Source organism: Silene latifolia, chromosome Y (assembly GCF_048544455.1).
Source record: "Silene latifolia isolate original U9 population chromosome Y, ASM4854445v1, whole genome shotgun sequence".
Taxonomy (NCBI): domain Eukaryota; kingdom Viridiplantae; phylum Streptophyta; class Magnoliopsida; order Caryophyllales; family Caryophyllaceae; genus Silene; species Silene latifolia.
The window spans coordinates 412,886,590-412,893,988 of NC_133538.1; positions in this window are offsets into that span (position 1 = coordinate 412,886,590).

Consider the following 7,399-nt stretch of genomic DNA (forward strand, 5'->3'; position numbering starts at 1 on the left):
AGTTAATAAGTATGTATAGTGGTTGCATATGAAAGTTTAGTTGGAAATTTCATACAAGGTGGGGTACATGAGATAGTAAGAAAGCATGTGATACGTACTGTTGTCTGATGCACTTAGCCCGTTCGTTGATTTGAAATAAGATTTCACGAAGTCGGCCGACTTAGGCATGGAGTCGATCGACCAAAACCTGGGCATTTACGAGGTTGGTACTGTGTCGATCAAAAGGTGGGGAGGAATGTTAGGTCGATCGACTTTTAGCTAGCAGTCGATCGACAACAGTTAGCAGTCGACCAACCAAGCACACAAATGGGGTGAATTTGTTGTTTAATTGTTATTAGCTGATTTCGTCTAGTGATATGATAAATGTTTACATGTTTTATATAAATGAGTGCATTGATATGTACATAAAATGAGAATAATATGCGAGACTTTATGTTACGATTTGAAATAGCCTAATAAGCGAGAGCTTACATTTGTTAATGTTATAGAAACCAGAGAATGCCTCCAAAGAAATTCACACCTACAACCATGTCACAAGAGGAGGTCGACAAGTTGATACAAATGAATGAAGCGCTAACTGAAGCGCTAAAAAACTCTAAGAAAGCGTCGGTAGTGGACGCAACAAAGATGAGCTCACTGACAACTCGTCACATGCCTGCCAAGTATGATGGGGTAGGTGAGCCATCTCTATTTGGGGATTGGTGTCGGGAATTCGACAACCTGTTTGAGCTGTTAATTTGCCCAGCTGAACTACAGGTGGATCAGGCAGCCTATTATTTGAAAGGAAAGGTGGGATTATGGTGGAGCCAGAATAAGGAAGCTATCAGAGACGAATACAAGAAGATGGGTAAGACCTGCATTCCATGGTTAAACTTCAAAACAATGCTGAGAAACACATTCATACCGGAACATCTTCGAAGCAGGATGAGGGCTGAGTTTGACACATTTAAGATGACCGAGAAAATTATAGTTGAGGAGTACCATAACCGTTTCATGGAGCTATCTGAATATATCCGTGACCTGGGACCTGAGATCTTGACGGTGAAATTAGAGAAGGGGCTATTGACAGAAATCAAGAAGAGGCACGTAGCTGGAGAGCCAAACACGGTAGAGGAGGTGTACCAGAGAGTTGGTCACGCTGAGAGGATAGCAGATATGCTGAAAGAGGAGAAGAAAGAGAAAGGGGAAAAGAGGGTTGAAACAGTAAGTGAGGGTGGTGCAACTAGTCAGAGGCCTCACTACAACCAGATGAGAACGTATTCTGCTGGAGGAGGTAACTACGCTAGGGGGAACATAAGCCACTAGGGTTGCGGTGGAAGCCAAGATCAGGGACGAGGAAGCTGTGGTAGTGTTACAACTGTCAGAAAATGGGACATCGAGCCTTTGAGTGTAGGAGTGCGCCGAGAAATGGAAATGAGAGTGGAGTGCATGGTGGACACCGTACACCGGCACTGAGCTATGGGAGCAACAGGTACTCTGGACAGTATAGTAATTAGAGAAGCTATGGTAACAAAAATAGTAATCAGAACCGTTATAACTACAGCCAGAACTACAGCAGGGGATCGTACCGGAAACCGAATGATGGTGGAGATCAGGCTAGCAATGCTAAGCCAACTACCTCGGCTAGCACCGTTCAGAACAATGGCAAGTCCAGTGGGAAGCTATTCATGATGGGAAAAGAAGCTGCGGAGAATGATGCTCATGTGGTTACTGGTATATTTCTAGTTAACTCTATACCATCTTTTGTTTTGTTTGATTCGGAGGCGACCCATTCATTTATATCTAGTGAACATGCTAGGACCTTGAGTTAAGTAATTATGAAGAGATAAAAGATGATGTTTTAATACCTTCTGGAGAGTCAGTCAAGTGTCAGAAAGTGTATAGAGGGGTGTCAATCTTAGTTGGGGAGGTTATGTTTTCTGCGAAGCTGATAGACTTTCCTTTAGGGGGATTTGAGATTATACTCGGGATGGATTGGTTAAGTGCATATAGAGCCCATATCGATTGTTACCAACGGAAAGTGTCTATTAGGGGACCCAAGGGAGTCAGGGTATCTTATAAGGGATTCCTAGTGAAACCAAGGATGAAGCTCCCCGGTAATTTAATGGCGTGGTTAGTAGGTAGTCAATGGTGGAAATATGTTTATTAATTTAATTGGAGTATTTTATATTTTATAAAATGATATTTATAATAAATGAATATGTTGTGAGATGGAAAACAATAATAAAATAATGGATGAGTCGGGAAGACGAGTTGGGCCGAGTAATAGGCGTGTAATATGGTAATAATAATTACTGAAATTATTAAATAAATAAACTCGAACTAACTTCAATAAACTCGAACTAACTTTAAATAAACTTATTAATGATTATTAAAATTAACGTATCGAATTATGATGAAATTAATTAATTAATTAGCTAAGCATATATATATAAATCGTTAAATGATGTAATTAAATTCAAAATAGCAATTAAAAGAATTTTATCCAACTTAATAAAATACGGGGTGTTACAATCACCCCATCTTTTAAAAAGTTTCGTCCTCGAAACTTGAAAGTATAAATGAAAGGTTATAAAAATAAAACTGGAATTGGAATCGGTAACCAAAACATTTTAAAGGTTATTTATCGTAAGAATCAAAATTCTTTCAAAAGTTTCAAATAAAATTTTCCGACAGAACCAGATTCTCATCAAGGGAACGAAAGTGTTCTCGTTACGTATTCAAGAACATCACATTCCAAATCAAAGATAAGGTCAAAAGGCAAATCATTTGTATAAATCAAAAATCAAAATACCTTCAAAAACATTAATGAAGAGTTTTCAAAAATATAAGTCTCATTCATGGAACGGAATTGCTCTTGTCGTGCACACAAGAACGCTAACTTTCCCAGAGACAAATTTAAAACAAAAACCAATCGCCGACAAGCGTAGAACAAGTTATCAAACGTCTCTAATAACTAGTTCTAACATTCGATCAACGTTAAAATCAAAGTAAGAGAAAGGTAATCTACTCAAATTTTCTTTTGCAAAAGCCAAAATAGAAATAAAGGTTTCACTTTTAAACCCAAATGGGGGTCAAATCCCTGAAAGTGTAACATTAAACTTTGACAAAGAAGTCATAAATAGATCAAAGTTAACAGAAATTGGACAAAACTTAACGAAATCTCGGGTCTAGTAATTAAAATTACGATAAATGAGTTTATATTCAAGGAAGGAATAGGGAACTAAATCAAATTTTCATTTTCAGATCTTTAAAAATAGGTTAGGTTTGCAGAAGTGACATAAACTTTTAAGAATGAATCGAAACTGGTAGCTTGAAAGTTTAGAAGTTGTACAAAAAGGAAAGTAACTTAGATAGCATAGAAACAAAGTATGTTAAGAGATCTCAAACTTAAGCAACAAGAGAGCTATAATGAATTTCATAGGGTAGAAATTGAAGTCAAAATTACAAGGATGTCAAAGATAGAGTTTTACAAGATACGAGTGTCAAACTTAAAGGAGGAGCAAGATGAAGCGAGAAAATGAGGTATGAACGGTAACGCTTATGATCGAGGAGAAAGGGAAATTAGACAACAAGGAAATGCCAGATACTCAAATCTCAAACAACAATGTCATCACTCCACTAAGGAAACAAAGGGGTAATAACCAGGTCAGGAAATGATAGGAAATTTAAAAAAAATATATGAACATGTCAAGATGTGAGACTAAAAGAGTCGAATCATAAAGATAACTAGTTAACAACCAGTAAGAGATATTAGAATTAGGGAGGTATTCAAGACAAGGAAATAACGAGTAAACTTTTATACTTAAGAATCAAATCCAACCAATCAATTATACTCACTTTGTCAAGGAACTAGGTATAAGAATCACTAAGTACGTCTCATCACCTTACCTAAGTCTTTCTAACATCACGACTTCTCAAAGCCAGGGTTAAGGGTCAAACACAAACAATCTCATCAAGAGTCAAGTTTTCCAACTAAGGTCAACATTCCTCAAAAAAAAGTGTACTATCAAATGGCGTTAAGGGAGGATAACTGGATAAGCAAGGAACAAAGGACAAGTTAGGAGTACAAGCGTAGCTTTTAAAGTAAAACAAAAGGGAGTTTAGAAGAAGGATAAGCACCAAGAGATTAAGAATAAGGCGAGATACAAAAAGAACGAGAAACATCTTTAAGGAAGTAGAAGCATTCTTCAAAGGTTGAACAAATCTTCAATCCTCAGCAATAGGCACTAAATCTTGATCTTCTTAAAATATAAGTGTCCTTTCAATGGAACGGAGATACTCTTGGCGATCACTCAAGAACATCAATATTCCAATTCAAAGACATAAAAATACATTTTTTACACCAACAAATGGTAAAACTAATTATCAGACGTCTCCAATAACAAGCTTTAACACTAATTGACGTTAAAACCAGTGAAAAACATTAAAATATTTTCAAAACCTTTAATTCAAATTTTTTTTTTTTATAATAAGGGTAATAGCTCCATTAGCTATAGATAAGCTCACGGTCATTGATCCAAGAACGCAACAATTATTAAATGACAATCAACAAACAGGTTAGTACCTAACAAAGAGCAAACACAAAGAGACTACAACATAAGGTCCTAAGTCTACCCATCTTACCCATCTCTCAAGTTTATTATTTTAAGGTCATGTTATTTATATTGGGGTGCACAAACGTGCGTCGGGAGCAAATATGCTCTGATACCAACTGTGACACCCTCTTTTTTTTAGCGTTAAATAAACACGTAAATTCTACAGAAAAACTGACAGGATATGTTTGTAATTGGTTCAACTAGACCTGTAATTTTAAAAAAATTTCTAAACCATTCACAAACATTTCCAAATGAAGAGTGTCAAAACCTGCAAATACTAACAAACTAATTTACATAACATTGCTAAAGTTGCGAGAATAAAGTGATACAAACCAAAGTAAAAGAGGGAGACATATGTCCCTCCGAAATATAACACAACCATATGTTTAAAGGTTTACTACAAAATATAACCAAACTAGGTCCAAGGTTCTTTTGCTCGCTAGCTCGTCCATGTACCCCATCTAAACATCATCAACCTGTCAATCGCATTTTATACAAACACGAAAGCCACAATTCAGTGGGGAGTAACTTCGAGTCCTCCTAGCCACGAAATGTCATATTTAATGTAACATGTAAACAACATCATAAATAATTTAATTATCGAGTATTCTAACATATGAACACTAAACTGACCAATTTATACTATCATGTGAAACATATAACAAACAGTAATCCAAACTTTATCAATTGTAACCGGCTTGCATCTCACCTATTACAATTCATAAAATCACCATACAAGAAAGGACAATATATCAAAGACAGGCATAAGTTCTTAGCACGGTCAATAGTCACTCTGTAACTCGAAATATGTTACCTTACGCTAGCAAAGAGACAAGTAAAAACTTGAGAAAGCTTCTAAAACCCAAAATTACTCTTCATCTTCAACCACATATGAGGCACCTAAAATAATTATGTGAAAGGACGATATTAACGAATTATCTTTATATAAAATATGAGACGTAAATTAATTTAATTATATTTTAAATAAACCAAACTAGCGTCAAAAAAATTTATAGATACGGCCCAAACTCGCGACTTAGCCGGGCCCATTTGCCTAGGCCATCCAAAGCCACTTTGCCTTAGGCCACGGCCGGGCCACGGCCGGCCAAGCCACGGCTAGGCCACGCTTTGCCGGTGCTGCTAGGCTACAACGAGGCCACGGCCAGGCTACGGCAAGAGGCCACGGCCAGGCCGCTGCTAGGCCAACATCCCAACGACAACAACCCATAGAAGTGAATGTACATGTATTTGTATAAGAATGAGACGGACATTCAAATAATTTCAATGACCGAATTTGCGCCATGGGCAAACTAATACTACGACTCAAGACCCAAAACACGGCCCAACCAACCATCATACGGGGTTAACACACCCACAAACACGTACCTAAACTAACCCCCCATACCCGCTCAACACAACCCGAACAACCAGATATCATGATTATACGCTCAAAGCTGACGCCAACATTATAATAGTCACTCTCGTCCCAATAGTTAATTCAATCTCAACTCTCTACTCCATCTCTCTCATTACTCCGTCCTACTCATTACTCCGTCTCATAATATAATACTCCATAGTAACCAGATTTACATCTCAATTTCAATATCGATATTGTCAAATATTCCATTAAAGGAATTGCTCAACACTTAGAGTATAACTCTAAGCTACTCACTCACGAGTCAAGGTCGAAGGAAACGACGATAAGAATAAGAACAGGGTACAACACCATATTTCTATACCATTCCAATAATGAACCACGTAGTACTTCTTACCATGATCATACTCCAAAGTAATAATGATGATGCTACTTTTCATCATGTATATGTTATACCATCCCGCATTAACTAAGCATAATACCAACCATATCCAATCATCCGCCCGTATGATTTGTTTGCCAGCAATTTCTTATTCTAATCACAACCTTCAAAGCCTTAAATTCAATACTAGCACCCAAAATCAAGAAACACACAAATAATAAAATTATCTTATCAATAGAAAATATTAAATATCAATACAAATAACAATTACTAGTAGTACAACTCAAATAAGCATACAAAATGAGGAAAAGTATAAAGACTCGAGCTGTCTTTTAAGACGACCCTTTTTGAAAATTCAATCAAAACTCAAACTTTATTACCTTAAAAGAACGAGGAAGGGACGAGGAAGCTAATGGTACAAAAATAATAGAGTTTGGTTGAGAAATGAAGGCGGGATCTGGGTTTTTAGATCGGACAGAATGGCGGGCTGATGTTGTTGCTGTTGTTGCTGCAGGTAGAAACGAAAAAAAAAAGAGAAGGGGAAAAGAAGGGGATGCGTGAGAAAATGAGGGAGCAGCTAGCTAGCTAGCTATTAATTATACGTACGTTTCTTCATCGTTAAGTAATTTCGCTCGTTTTTAAAACCGTCTCGAGTTAATAAAATCGGTTTTAGTAAAAGTTTTAGTAATAAAACGGAATCAATAATAAATAAATTTAATGAGTGAAAATAAAATAAACTCAGCTAGTTAACGTAAATAATACAATATCAGCTTGAATCGGAATTATTAGCGATTTTTACAAAACTAACGGATATTAATAAAAATTGCTAATTTAGTGAAATAAGCTCAAAATAGCTAATTGGACGGTTTTGTTCCCAAAATCCATCTCGGGTTCACTTAAAACAACTTTCATAAGGACTCGTAAAGAAACGGAAATTATTAAATAAATAAACTCGAACTAACTTCAATAAACTCGAACTAATTTTAAATAAACTTATTAATGATTATTAAAATTAACGTATCGAATTATGATGAAATTAATTAA